Source organism: Dermochelys coriacea, chromosome 9, assembly GCF_009764565.3.
Source record: "Dermochelys coriacea isolate rDerCor1 chromosome 9, rDerCor1.pri.v4, whole genome shotgun sequence".
Lineage (NCBI taxonomy): Eukaryota > Metazoa > Chordata > Testudines > Dermochelyidae > Dermochelys > Dermochelys coriacea.
Window position 1 is genome coordinate 62421317 of NC_050076.1, and position 14976 is coordinate 62436292.

At 47.3% G+C, this 14976-nt stretch overlaps 1 protein-coding gene across 4 annotated transcripts in view; it reads right to left on the reverse strand.

Moving 5' to 3' along the window:
* The window catches only part of ELF4 (E74 like ETS transcription factor 4), a 38068-nt gene extending 23474 nt beyond the window's left edge, over positions 1-14594 (reverse strand). For 2 of the 4 annotated variants that reach the window (XM_038416340.2, XM_038416339.2), the window contains exons 1-2: positions 14440-14594; positions 209-297 (exon numbers count right to left, since the gene is read on the reverse strand). The gene's annotated coding sequence lies outside the window, so the exon portion shown is untranslated. The remainder of the gene's footprint in view (positions 1-208; positions 298-14439) is intronic. The other 2 variants (XM_038416342.2, XM_038416341.2) reach the window with 2 other exon arrangements.
* Between the last annotated feature and the right edge of the window lie 382 nt (positions 14595-14976).

The following is a 14976-nucleotide window of genomic DNA, read 5'->3' on the forward strand; positions in this document are numbered from 1 at the left end:
CTACCTTCAGTTCCCGCCACTGGATCTTATTCTGCCTTTGTCTGCTACATTAAAGAGTCCTCTGCACTTAGAGATCTTCTCCATATTTAGATACTTATGGGTCAGGAACAATGTCAGGCTAACTCATCTGTAGTTACCTAGGTCATCCCATTTACCCTGTTTACATACAGGCATGAATTAACTTTTTTTCCAGTCCTCTGGCACTTACCAATATTCCAGGAATTGTTAAATATCACTATTGATGTCTCAGATACTCCTTTGCCAATTCTTTTAAAACTCTTGAGTGTCAGTTGGATCCTGCAGATTTAAAAATGTTTTAAGTTCAGTAATTGCTGTTTAACATCCTGCCTAGTTGCAATTGGAGTGGAAAGTATTTCATTGACACTGTAAGGTGTACATCATCTTGCTTCTTTCTATAGACAGAACTATTTATTGAACTCTTCTGCCTTTTCTCCACCATTAGTGACAATTGTAATGCCCTTGTCCAGTAACAGCTCTATAGCATTTCTTAGGTTTCTTTTGTTCCTAATGGATTCTTTCTTATTGTTCTTCAACCCACTGGTTGCAGATTTTTCATTGATTCCTTTGGCTTTCTTTGTCAATTGTCTGCATTTCCTAACTACTGATTTGTACTCATTTTTCCAGTTGTTGTATTTTATTTGTATTTGTTATTGTTGCTTTCACTTTCTTTCTTAATTTCTTCTCACTTTTTTGAATGGAAGAGGCTTTATATGATTGCAGAATTGTGATTTTTTGGGCATCTAAAAATTGTTTTATACAATTCCTAATTATAATACACATTGTTTTGTCTAATTTTTTTCCTCACATAGAATCATAGAATCATAGAATCATAGAATATCAGGGTTGGAAGGGACCCCAGAAGGTCATCTAGTCCAACCCCCTGCTCAAAGCAGGACCAAGTCCCAGTTAAATCATCCCAGCCAGGGCTTTGTCAAGCCTGACCTTAAAAACCTCTAAGGAAGGAGATTCTACCACCTCCCTAGGTAACGCATTCCAGTGTTTCACCACCCTCTTAGTGAAAAAGTTTTTCCTAATATCCAATCTAAACCTCCCCCATTGCAACTTGAGACCATTACTCCTCGTTCTGTCATCTGCTACCATTGAGAACAGTCTAGAGCCATCCTCTTTGAAACCCCCTTTCAGGTAGTTGAAAGCAGCTATCAAATCCCCCCTCATTCTTCTCTTCTGCAGACTAAACAATCCCAGCTCCCTCAGCCTCTCCTCATAAGTCATGTGCTCTAGACCCCTAATCATTTTTGTTGCCCTTCGCTGTACTCTTTCCAATTTATCCACATCCGTCCTGTAGTGTGGGGCCCAAAACTGGACACAGTACTCCAGATGAGGCCTCACCAGTGTCGAATAGAGGGGAACGATCACGTCCCTCGATCTGCTCGCTATGCCCCTACTTATACATCCCAAAATGCCATTGGCCTTCTTGGCAACAAGGGCACACTGCTGACTCATATCCAGCTTCTCGTCCACTGTCACCCCTAGGTCCTTTTCCGCAGAACTGCTGCCGAGCCATTCGGTCCCTAGTCTGTAGCGGTGCATTGGATTCTTCCATCCTAAGTGCAGGACCCTGCATTTATCCTTATTGAACCTCATTAGATTTCTTTTGGCCCAATCCTCCAATTTGTCTAGGTCCTTCTGTATCCTATCCCTCCCCTCCAGCGTATCTACCACTCCTCCCAGTTTAGTATCATCCGCAAATTTGCTGAGAGTGCAATCCACACCATCCTCCAGATCATTTATGACATTTGAGTGACAAGGCCAACCTTGGTAAACCTCTTGGATTTATGTCCTATTTACATTTTTATATGAATCATGTATTTTAAAGTGATCCTTGGTCAGTTTTGACCACTTTGTTTTTTTTTTCCTATCTGTTTCCCACATCATACCTAATCTTTTACCTTTCCTGGTCTTCCCTACCTCGCCCTTTCCCCCTCTCCCTCATGTCCCTGGAATGGAGAGAGGGAACCCAGATGCACCATGCCTAGACATGGAGCTAATAATTGGCCCAAGCAAGGACACAATTCAGGCACCTGAGAAAGAAATATTTGACCTAAACATTCCTTATGGCTAATATTATAAATTGTGTTTCCTGAACCAACTAAGGGGTGAATCACCTAACAAAAAGAAAAAGAATTATCACCCACCTAAAGACACTGAAAGCAGATATTATCATCCTCCAAGAAACCCACTTTAATGACTTGGAGGCAGAGAAATTTAGGAGTGGGTGGATGTGGGTAGCAGTGTGTAACAATTTTGCCTCTGCAGCTAAAGGTGTGGCAATATTGTTTCACAAAAGACTTACTGTACAAATTCTACATGTAAATAAAGATGAAGAAGGTAGATTTTTGCTGATGAGAGCTAAAATCTCTGACTCTGAGTATATCCTGATTAAGATAGAACAACCCAATAAAGAGGATCCAAATTTTTTAAACAAGTTTTTGCCAAATTAATTAATATCCCTCTAGAATCACTCATCACAGCAGGAGCTTTAATGAGATTTTGGACCATTTTTTAGACAAGTGAGGCTGACTCTAGCATACACAATCCCATTGTAGAAACATACAAGATACATTATGCAAGAATTAGGATTTAAAAATGTATAGCAATTGCCGAACCCTGCAACAAAGGCTTTTACTGGTTTTCCTTCCTATATTCTACATATTCATTAATAGATTTCTTCCTGATTTCTATGAATCTGGTGGACTCAGTACTTAATAATGAAATCAAGTCTATCATGATCTCTGATCATGCACCAGTGATACTAAATTTTTCCCCTCCCAAGACAAATTGGACTTGTAAAAGATGGAGACTGAACTCCTTTCTTTTGAAGGATAAACATTTGTATGTGATGGAACACATCCCTGTATTCACATTCTCCACACTACTGTAATAATCTTAGTACAAAGTATGCTTTATAAGGTATCATTTGAAAACTCATAATTTGCTGGATTTATTGTCCTGGTAAAACATGTATGGCAACATTGTAGGTGAAGTTATAAGATTCCCCTGCATGATGTTATTAACATATGTTCCAAACCCCACAGGCCTGCCCAAACACAAGTCGGTAAACAGGTCTGCCCTAAAGAAAGGAAGGTGTGCTTGCCTTAATTTGTATTTACGCAATAAGCAGAGTCGTCAAGCAGGAAGGGAAGACAAAGGCAGCTCAAACAGATGAAGGAGAAACAGCAGGGAACATCCTTCCACATAGATTCTTTGTCTCCTGGATCTCATCTGGAAATGTTTTTTCAAGAGGGGGACTGAAAGTATAGAAAGGAGGGACAAACACCCCAAGGCACCCCTCTTTCTCTCCCCACCTATTGCATTCACTGCACCTGAAGAGACAAAGAAAGCAGCTGTTGGACTCTGGGGGAAGGGTCCTGACCTACAGAGTTTGGTCAGTAAGACTGATGAAAGCAAGTGGTGAGAAACCTTTGCTTTGAATCTCATGTAGTTTGTTAAGTTAGGCACCAGTAAGTGTTTTATCTTTATTTTTCTTGTAACCATTTAAGAACATAAGAACAGCCATACTGGGTCAGACCAAAGGTCCATCTAGCCCAGTATCCTGTCTTCCGACAGTGGCCAATGCCAGGTGTCCCAGAGGCAATGAACAGAACTGGTAATCATCAAGTGATCCATCCCCTGTTGCTCATTCCCAGCTTATCCCTCCACCATCCCTGCCCATCCTGGCTAATAGCCATTGATGGATCTATTCTCCATGAATTTATCTAGTTCTTTTTTGAACCCTGTTATAGTCTTGGCTTTCACAACATCCTCTGGCAAAGAGTTCCACAGGTTGACTGTGCATTGTGTGAAGAAATACTTCCTTTTGTTTGTTTTAAACCTGCTGCCTATTAATTTCATTTGGTGACCCCTAGTTCTTGTATTATGAGGAGTAAATAACACTTCCTTATGTACTTTCTCGAGACCAGTCATGATTTTATACATCTCAATCATATCCCCCCTTACTCATCTCTTTTCCAAGCTGAAAAGTCTCAGTTTTATTAATCTCTCTTCATACGGAAGCTGTTCGATACCTCTAATCATTTTTGCTGCCTTTTTCTGAACCTTTTCCAATTCTAGTATATTGTTTATGAGATGGGGCGACCACACCTGTACACAGTTTTCAAGATGTGGGCTTACTGTGGATTTATAGGCATATCATGGATTTATTTCTGGCTTTTATGTCTCATCACTTGTACTCACTTGAAATCTCTCTCTTTGTAGTTAATAAATTTGTTTTACTGTTTTGTCTAATACAGTCTGTTCAAACTGAAGTGTCTGGGTAACTCCCTTTGGGGTAACAAGTTGTGTACATATTATTCCCTTAAATGAATAATGGACTTATCATACTGTCCAGGAGAGGGCTGGGCAGTACAGGACATACATTTATGGGGGGAAGATCTGGGACTGGAAATGTGTTGGGGTCGCCCTGCAGCATACCCCAGGCTGATAAGAGCCAAGGTGTGGCTGTCTGGCTGCCGCACACACAGAGAATGCTGGAGTTTACCATTTACCATGCCTTGCTACTGCAACCTCCAACCTTTGTTTTACTGTTTTGTCTAATACAGTCTGTTCAAACTGAAGTGTCTGGGTAACTCCCTTTGGGGTAACAAGTTGTGTACATATTATTCCCTTAAATGAATAATGGACTTATCATACTGTCCAGGAGAGGGCTGGGCAGTACAGGACATACATTTATGGGGGGAAGATCTGGGACTGGAAATGTGTTGGGGTCGCCCTGCAGCATACCCCAGGCTGATAAGAGCCAAGGTGTGGCTGTCTGGCTGCCGCACACACAGAGAATGCTGGAGTTTACCATTTACCATGCCTTGCTACTGCAACCTCCAACCTGGACTGCTGGATACTGTTTGTGAGCAGTCCAGGTTGGAGGTTGCAGCAGCAAGGCATGGTAAATGGCACTCCAGGTTAGAGGGCAGGGGTGACACAGCTACTCCTTAGCCTGGATTGTCACACCCACTAACAGCTTTTATTAGGGGCAGGACCGCGGCCTACTCAGCTGATAGGAAGAGGGCTAGCCAGGCTAACCAAACAAATCGAGCTCTGGATTTAGAATGTGTAAACTGCCCCACCCAAGGGAATCTTAAACAATTCACCTTCGGCAGCAAGGCAATTGGTCGACTTCAGGCCGATTTTGCTCTTGTTAGACTCACACAAACCTAGTGGGAGTCCGGGATGAGAGCAGGGAGCTTTCTCACATACAGATTACAAGTGAGAGGTCAAAGGTCATGAATAGTATGACTCAAAATCAGCACCAGGGCAGATTACGACTAATCAAAAAAAGATCAGTGATCAGTTTTTGAAATTCTACCAGGCTTTTTACTATAATGATTCACCACCTGACCCAAAAGAACTGAATACTTGTGTTAAAACTGTTATACTCCCACAAACCTCACAAGAGGAGTAGACCAGACTAGACTCTCCCTTGCAATCAGAGGAAATAATTAAAGCCATGGAGGAAATGAGTCTGAGCAAGACCCTCAGCCCTTGTGGCCTACCGACAGAATTCTATCAAAGTATCAAAGAAATGATTTCTACTAAGCTATTAGATATGGACAAAGATGCCTAAAAAGAAAGGTATGGTGCTGCCTTCTGTGAGGGAAGTCCTAATTAGCACTACTTAAACCGAGTAAGGATGTGGGAAAGTCTAATAGCTACAGATCCATCTCTCTAATCAGTACCCATACAAAAATGCTTTCACAAATATTGGCCAAGAGACTTGAAAAAGTAATGAATGACGTGGTTCACCCCAATCAAGTGGGGTTTATTTTTAAAAGGCCTGGTTTAGGTAACAAACGTCAGTTGATTAACATTATGGCATTTAGGGTGACCAGATGTCCCGATTTTATAGGGTCTTTTTCTTATATTGGCTCCTATACCCCCCACCCCCGTCCCGATTTTTCACATTTGCTGTCTGGTCACCCTAATGGCTTTCCACTGGCATTCTAGAAATTCCCACCCAATCATTTCACTCCATGCAGAGAAAGCCTTTGACAGGGTGAACTGGCAATACCTGTTGCTTACCCTGGATAAATTTGGGTTGGGGAAATTCTTTATTTCCTGGATAAAACTGTTATATTCTAATCCAAACTCTTGTACCCAAACAAATAGCACCCCCTGCCCTTTGATCTGTTTCAGGGAACCAGATATGGATTCCCCCTCTTCCCCTCCTTTTCAATTTAGCATTAGAATCACTTGCAGTATTAATTAGGGAATGCCAAGGGATCAAATCAGGGTCTCAGGAGACAAAAATCCTTCTATATGCAGACGACATCTGGATCAATCTATTCCAAATATCCTAAAAACGATAGATAACTTTGGCAAATTCTCTGGCTACCAGATCACTTGAGATAAATTGAAAGCAATGAAGATCTCATTGGATTTAGTTGGAAATGGGTCTCCTATAGGGACATTTAGGTGGCAACAGACAAACGTCAGCTATCTTGGCATCTGTTCCCTAAGGAAATTAAAAACATACTCCAGGTTAATCTAGCTCCATTAATCATGCAGTTAGCAAATGATTTCAGCAGGTGGCAGGCACTGCCTCTCCCCCTTTGGGGACAAACCAATATCATTACAATGAATGCCCTGCTCAGGATCATTGAGATTCTGACCTCCCTCCCTAGCCATATTCGTCCCTTTTAATTTACCAAAATGAACACCCGGCCCAGGCCCTTCTTTGTAGGGTGCTGGCAACAAGCCCAGAATTTCCTTTCACAGATTATAGCTCCCTGTCAGTACAGGTGGGTTCAGATTTCCCAATGTTAGACTTCACCATCAGGCAATAATTCGTATCCATTCAGCGCAGCGCCTCATTCCCTCATGCTGTGGAGCCCCCAACTGGCTTCAGATGGAAGTAGAATTGATCACACCTTAACCCCTTTCCACTGCACTGCACTAGGATTATGACCGATTCCCTAAAGAGCAATTAATACTAACTAGATTACAGCAGCCAGAATCACCTGGCGTACAATGTCCACTGAAGTTAAAGATCACCCCCTTCTACACACCAAGGCCTCTATCGGGGGTAACTCAAAACTCTGTCTAGCAGGCAACCCCATCATTCAGCCAATTTGGGTTAGGAAAGGGATTTTGACCATCAGCCAATTTATAGAAAATGATACCTCCTTCCCTTTGACAATATTAATGGAAAAGTTCAATCTAGAGACATGGAATGGCAATACATCCATGCAATCTCCCATATGTTTGGCCCCCATCCCTACGCTACCCCTGAGCCGCTTTCATTTCTCCATATATTGTCCATATTGCCAAGTCCTATGGTAACACTATGTATACACTTGGCCGGCAAAACTGAACTAAACACAGATTCCCTAAAAAAGAAATGGGAGGAGAAACGAGGCCATTTGTTCTTTACTAATCAATGGAAACAAATTTTAGCCAATGCTCTGACCTATTTCTTGGATCTCTGTTTAAGATTAATCCAGCAGAAAATCATATGGAGGCTGCATTGCATCCATCTGTGACTGTTCAAAACAGGTGCCACTGAACCACCAATGTTAGCACTGGTTCAGCAGGTGCTAACGTAACCCATATGTTCTGGGAATGCACCTGCATCCGTATGTTTTGGGCAGAAATTAATTGCAGTTAATTTTTTCTTATAAAATAAAATTGCCTTATAAGCTAAACTTATCATTTTAAATCTAATGGATGTTAATGGGAACCTGAATAAATCTGAAAAACTCTGGCTAAAAATTGCTAAAGGACTTGTACTACAAAAATATAAATCCAAAAAGCAACCAACTTGAGGACTTGATGATAGGCCTAAACTGGGCCACCACGGAAATCATCATATACCGTCATAGAAATATCTAAGAAAATTTTTCAGAGACTTGGGATGCTTTCCTGGAAGTATCTGAATGACCCTACTAAATGCTTGCCACCCCTCCTGCTTCACCTTTCTCTTTGCCAACTTCCTTTCCTCTTCGGGTCTATCTCCTGCCTCTGAATGTTGCTTCTATTTTTTATCTTAATGTAATCATTTTTCTTTATTAGCTGGATTTTTATAAACAAATTTTGTGCATGTGTAATACAAATAATTGATTTATATTTTAACCTTTCATATTATAGATATAATTAACTGTTTCAAATATAGTTAAGGTTAGCTAGCAAATGGTTAATATATTATGATAAATTTATATATAGTTTATATTTGTTTTTATATAGATATATATTTTTTAAAAATTGAATAAAAAGTTAATAGAAAATGTTTTTCCTCTCACACTCAATTTTGCTTCCAGCATTGGAAAACTGGCTCTTTTTAAAGCTCCAAGTATATATATATTGCCTTAACACAATTCTTTGCACTTAATTTCTTAGGTTTCAGAAGGAAGAATCAAGTCTCCAGTCCCAGGACTGAGCCCTAGGGAAACACGCAGACATCAGCTGAGTGCCCACACTAGCCTTTAACAACATGTTATCTGTCTCAACCTAACTGGCAATTGCTTAACCAGAGGTAGAAAAGGCTAGTGTAGACAAACCTTGGGAACTGAGGGGCTCTGCTCTGTTCTGTTCAGTACAGTCACTCCATATCTCTGAGCATCAGCCAAGAGTGCATTGCATCCCATGACTGGCATCTGCCATGTGTGGTTCTCTTCAAGGAGAAGCTGGGGGAAGAGGTTAATATATCCTGTGTACTCTGTGCTGTGTCACCAATCCCAAGTGATCAAACATCAAGAATCAGGCCCCAAAAACTCATGAGCCTGTCTTTAAAATAACAAATGTTGGGTATTTCTCTTTGCCTTCTGGTATGTGAGCCTTCAGGCTACTCTTGGGTCCAGGTTTCCAGCTTTTCTCTGCAATCACCAGGACTAGAAACTGACTTTCTAATGCAAGCTGAGATTCTTAGTTTCACCTGAACCCAGGAGCTGGGACTTTAAGAAAAACATTGCATGTTCTTGCCTGTGCTATGTGTTTATATTACCCAATGCCAGGGCCCTGCAGAGCAGCTCACCTTTGGCAGGAAAGATGCTGAGGTGAGGGTTGTGGGGATTCTTAAGGTTGCCACAAAAGCGTCCCTGTTTTTGATCTGGAAAATATGGTCATCTTAGTCCAGATGTGAATGACAGCATAAGGGTAGAGGCGGACTGGCTCTAAGGGACAGGGGAGTGCTGTCAGAAGGACCTTGCTCTAAGCACAGTTCTAGCTAGGCTATTTACAGAAAGGCAGGTAGCCGCGTGTTCTTCCCCTCCAATGGGGCTGGTTTCAGGTTTGCATTTTGTGGCAGAAGATGAGCATGGTTGGTTTCATTTCTCTTTATGGTCACTTGGAGCCAGACTTTCACAAGAGCTTAGCTTGGCTGCCCACGGGTGCTGAGCTCTTCTGCCTTGGGACTTTCTGGCCTAGCACAATGCTGCAGCGTCTGGGCTGTGAGCCCCACAGAGGGAGGCATTTCCCCTTAAACACAGAGCTGTGTGCACTGCTGTCGCTGAAAACCATCAGCCCAGCTATTTCTATTGCTCTCAGGCTTCACCTTGGGGGCTTCGCCTGCCTGGCTGTACCCCCAGAGGCAGCAAGTTTCACAGCAGCCGGACGGAGGGGTACATGCAGCTGCCGCGGTGGCAGGTGTGAGAGTGTCTGGAGGCTGGTGCATGGCTGTATGGGGCAGGGGCATGTCAAGGTGTTAGTAAATGCACTGTATGCAAGCAGTCTGGGCATGTGCTCTGTGACTCTCTTACACACCCCAGAGAACATGCAGGGGACAGAGGGCCCAGCCACCACTGATTAACAGAATTTCCGTTAGGGTTCCAGAAGAATTACAGGGCGTGGGTTTCACAAGAGACTATTCAGTGACCCTGATATCCTGCTATTCTAAAGCTCCTGCCTGCTTTGGCGCCATAACAGGGCCTTAAAGGTAGCAGGTCTCGTCCTCCCACTCAGGAGAGCCAAGGCATAAGGGATTCCTCAGCGAGCGTGTGACTGGCAGCTGGTCTCCACACTGCCCCCTTCTACTCCCAGGGACTGCAGGCCAGACTAAGCACAAAGTAGAGCCGCTCGGAGGCTGAGCAAGCCCTGGCTGCCCAAGAACACAGGCAGCCCAAAGGTGGCTTGGGCAGCCAAGGGGCCGGAAGTAGGACCTGCTCAGGGGCTGCACATGGGGATTCCCAGCTCACTTCAGGGACATGCAGGAGGCATTGCCTTCCATTGCTCCTGACCCGTCACTGCTCCAGCTGCCCAGTGCATTTGAGTGAGAGAGCGCCTCCTGGTGGCATTTAACATCAGCGCAGTGTGGAGCTCCTTGCCCTCCCTCTTCCCCCCCCCCCCGCTACTTTACACAAACCTGATTGGCTGTGAGGGCAGTGCCGGTCAACCCCGCAGAATTAACTCTGACCTGTTGAGGGTGGCGCCGAGGAGCAGACTGGGCGGGATGGGGAAGGGTTAAAAGAGGAGACACAGGAACAGAAGGGAAAGAGGCTGGCGCCCTGAGCAAAGGCAGGGAGGGAGTGGCTGCCAAATGGGGACTTCCATAAACTTTCATCCTGGAGCTGAAGGCAGGTAACTAACCCACCATCCTGAGCTCAGCCCACCCAGAAGCACCCAGCTTGGACTGACCCAGGATGGGAGGCATTTGCATTGGTGCGGGGAGGGGCAGAGAGTCCATGTGTGTCTAGCTGGGGGGCGAGAGAGTCTGTGTAACCTTTCTAGAGATCCTGGCCTGGCTCTGCTCCTGGCTTGGCCTGGGTTAGATAAAAGGGTGGTGCTATTGTTAAGGGCGGTGCTTGTTCCCAAGGCTACCTCTGACCCCTAGGAAGGAGGGCTGGGTTTGGGCAGAGGTGCATGGCTGGGAGCTGGGACCCCTCTCCATGGAAAGGCTGCTAGGCCTGGGAGCCCCATTCTAATGGATACTGTGTTCCCACAACAGAGTGGCTTCTGAGACAGCCTAGAAGGGGAGATGCTCTCAGAGTAACAGACTCTCAGATCGACAGGGAGCTGCAGGCCAACCTAACAGCAGAGACTGGCTCCTCTTGAGGCCAAGTTATAGTGATGGTGAGTGTGTGTGGACAGGTGTAGCCACCTCATGTACAACACAGGAGAAGTCCTGAGTGGGCCGGACCTGCAGGTGTTCCAAGCTGCTTTGTGCTGCTGGAGTGAACCTGGGAACTGGGCCCTTGCCATAAGAGCTGAGTGCCTAGACTGGCAGCTGATGTGGATGGCTGAGCTCATGGACAGCTTAGGCCATACCAGCTGCAAAGGTCCATGCGCAAAGGGGAGTGACTGCATATTGTGGTCTGTGCCAAGGGCTACAGTAAACCTCAGAGCCAGGCTGTGAGAAAGCCCCTGCCCCATGCAGGCAAAGTGAGCAAGCTCAGCCAAGATACTGATGCATTTGGCGGGGGATTTGGAGTAGCTGTGCACTCGATACGGTACCGTGGACGCAGCATACTGCTATATCTTCAGGGGCTGCTCTGAGAGCCAGGGCAACAAGCGCTCAGCTACTTTGCGGAGCAGAACAAGTGAGGGCTCCTCCCACTCCTCCTCTTAGCTGCTGCATCAGGGCTCGGAGCAGCGTTAAACTGGAAATTTGCTGCTGCAGGACCGTTTGGGCCTCACATCACAGCTGTGGGATTTCAAACAGACAGTGCTAACGAAGGAGGAATTGATCACGCTTTCAGCACCGCCAGCACTGCCTCACATGGGCTGGACTCAACCACACAGGAAAAGGAGTGATTCCAAACAGCAGAGCCAAGCCGATGTCTCCATCCTAGAGCCAGGAGTTCGGAGCCCAGCTCCTGGACGGATGGCGAGGAGTGGGCAGGGACTGGCCCTGTGTTCTGCCCTCCACAGCCAGCGTTAGGGGAGTGGAGGAAGCAGGATAGTGGTGACCCTGCGACTGTGATGGGGACACCTCAGGCATTTGCTGTGTGTTAGCAGATGTCGGTGGCTGAGACAACGTCCAAGGACGAGGAGTGTGAAGAGCATGCCGTGCCTGGCTGGGAGAGTGTTCCCATGGTGCTCTGCGGAGAATGTGGAGTCCTTACAGACAGCGCCTCCCCCTGGAGAGAGGGTCACAGAGTGAGAGTGAAGGAGCGGGCCAGGGAACAGCCAGCCCTGTTTAGAAATGAGCCCAGCAGGCAGGTGCTGGGAATCAGCCTCCACCAGCAGGACAGCATTGGGATAGTTCAGTCTAAAGCAGACTGTGAAGAGCTACAAAAGGGTCTCACAAAACCGGGTGACTGGGCAACCAAATGGCAGGTGAAATTCAATGTTGATAAATGCAAAGTAATGGCCATTGGAAAACGCAATCCCAACTATACATCTAAAATGATGGGGTCTAAATTAGCTGTTACCACTCAAGAAAGAGATCCTGGAGTCATTGTGGACAGTTCTCTGAAAACATCCACGAAATGTACAGCGGCAGTCAAAAAAGCAAACAGAATGTTGGGAATCATTAGGAAAGAGATAGATAATAAGACAGAAAATACCATAATACCACTATATAATGCCATGGGAGTGGGGGGCTGCAGGGGGAAAACTGGGGGTGGGGGAATGGGGGGCTGAATGGGGCAGAGTGTTAATTGTGGTGGGGGGATGGGAGGCTGCACGGGACACAGTGTTAATGGCGGTGGAGGGGAGCCATCTATGCTAGGGCTCCTATCAGGCTGGCAGCAGTAGGCTGCTGTCAGGAACCCCTCGGTACAGCCAGCCTTTCATGCCCACAGTCCCTGGCCTTTGGGAACGTCCCAGTGGGGGAAGTGCCCCAGAGAAACAGCCTCAGGCCCGAGGCTAGCAGGAGGAAGCTGTGAGGTAGAAAGAGGGAGGCAGGCTGTGCTGACAAAGATACGGGCAGGGATGGAGAGTGGGTGAGGCCGGCAGGGGGAGGAAGGATGCTCTGCATGACAGGAGCTGCAGCAAAGGCTCTCGCCCTGCCCCAGTCCAGGCGAGCAGAAGGTCAGCACTAGGGGAGCAGGGAGCAGATTGGAAGAACAAGGCCTACGAGAGAGACTGGACCAAGTACTGGGAAGTGCTGCTGAAATAACGGGGAGGGCTGGGAGATGCGGGAGTGGTGGGTAGCCTCCTGCTCAAACCACAGCAACGTGTGAGTGATGCTAGCTGCTGTAGGGGGCTGGCTACAGGATGTTGACACTGCCTGGAAGCCATTACTAGGAGGTACCTGCCTTTGTTATGTTCGGTCCTTTCCAGGGGCTGGCTGCAGGGAGCCCTTCTTGCTATCAGATGGAGGAGAAGGCTGGTGTGCAGCAGAACTGCTGTTGGTGCTCCCATCCAGGGATTTCTGGCTAAGAAGGCTCGGGAGCCACAGCCACTCTGCCCTTGAGTGACGGCTCCTACCCTCCCAGCTGCTCACGAGCTCCAGGCTGAGCTCAAAGCTAGGCCTGGTGCAGCCTCAGACTCAGCTCTGAAATCAGTTGCGTCCAGTGCCCTGGACCGGAACAGTTGCTGGTGAGCTGGGCTGCTGTGCAGTTGGTCAGTGAAGGCTCTGGCCCTGTTCGCTGGGAAGGTGCTCAGCAGCCCCTCAAACAAACAAGTGACCCTAGCAATGCCAAGAACAGCTGCAAACAAACCACTCCCTTAGACAGCAATAGCAGGGCCCTGCCCAGGCAGCCCCAGCCCAAGCCCTGCTGAATCCAAACAACTGAGTGCACACAGCCCCTCCTGAGCTCTGATGGGTAGCAACACGGCACTCGGCTCCCATAAAACTGCACGAGGAGAGGCTGAGGCAGGCTGCGGCTGGACTCGTTCATCCTCTGCCCCGCTCCAGAGCCGGCTCACTGCACAGGGAAGGGACTCCCCAGCCCCCAAGTCCAAGGTGAACGGCCCTCCCATCTGGGGCGCTGATTACAGTGACTGACTCAATGTATTATCAAACATTAACCAACAGGAGGGGCAGGCTGGATGCTCCAGCCAAGGAGTGTCCCTGTGAACATACAGGCCATTGAGTGACGTTGCAGCATGCATGGTGGAGAGCGCAGGTAAGTGTAGGGGTGGGGGAGCAAGACTGGCAGGTGTAGGGGTGAGGAGGGAGCATGCCCATACCCCTGGGTGTAGGGAGTGAGACTAAGACAATGAACCCAGGTGTGTGGCTGTCCTGGGGGGAGGTGGCCTGCTCCGAGATGAGTTTTCTCAGGGCTGGAGATGGGGGACTCACATGCTAATGTTCTGTGTGCCAGAGGCTGCAGGGCCAGTTGTGTCACTTCCTGGTTAATAGCAGGCTCTGCCCCAGGCAGGGCATATGAGCAAAAGATCCCAGCCACCTTTGCTATACATGGCCGAGTGCCCCCAAGAAAGCCCTGCTGGCTGCCCACACTCCCAGCCCACCCCTACCTCAGCGCCTGTCCCCAGAGCACCCTTCACACCCAGCAAGGTCTCAGCAGAGCAAATTCCACCCCCTAGCGCTGTCTCCCAGCCATGTACCTGAGGGCGCGCGGCCATGCTCCCGTGCACGATCCCTGGAACCCCAGAAGCTGTGCGGGAAGCGAGGGCTTCCCTGAGCAATCCTGTCCGAGCAGGATGGGGAAGTGGTGACATTCAAAAAGAAGAAGTACAACTTGGGCTTGTGTAAGTGAGTCAGCGAGCCGGGCGTGTCCCCAGGGCCCGCCTCCGGCTCCCCTCGCCAATGGCAAGTGCTGCAGACATGCAAATACCAGGTGAGCCGGATGACTGTGATCCACAGTGAGGGAAGGAGAGTGCCATGGGGAAGAAGCTCAGATCTAGTGTCCTTAAGCTGCAAACTGAGTGAGGGGGACTGAGTGTGCAAAACAGAGGGGTGGGGGACTCAGCATGCACAGTGAGTGAGAGGGCAGAATGTGCACAATGCACCAGGCCCCTTCACCACGCAGAATCTCTGCACACAGCAGCTCCAGCCACTGTACGGTGAGCACATCAAACAAGTCAGAGCCGGGGACCAGAACTCTGAGCTACGCCCTGCACATGCTGCAGGGACCCTGTCCT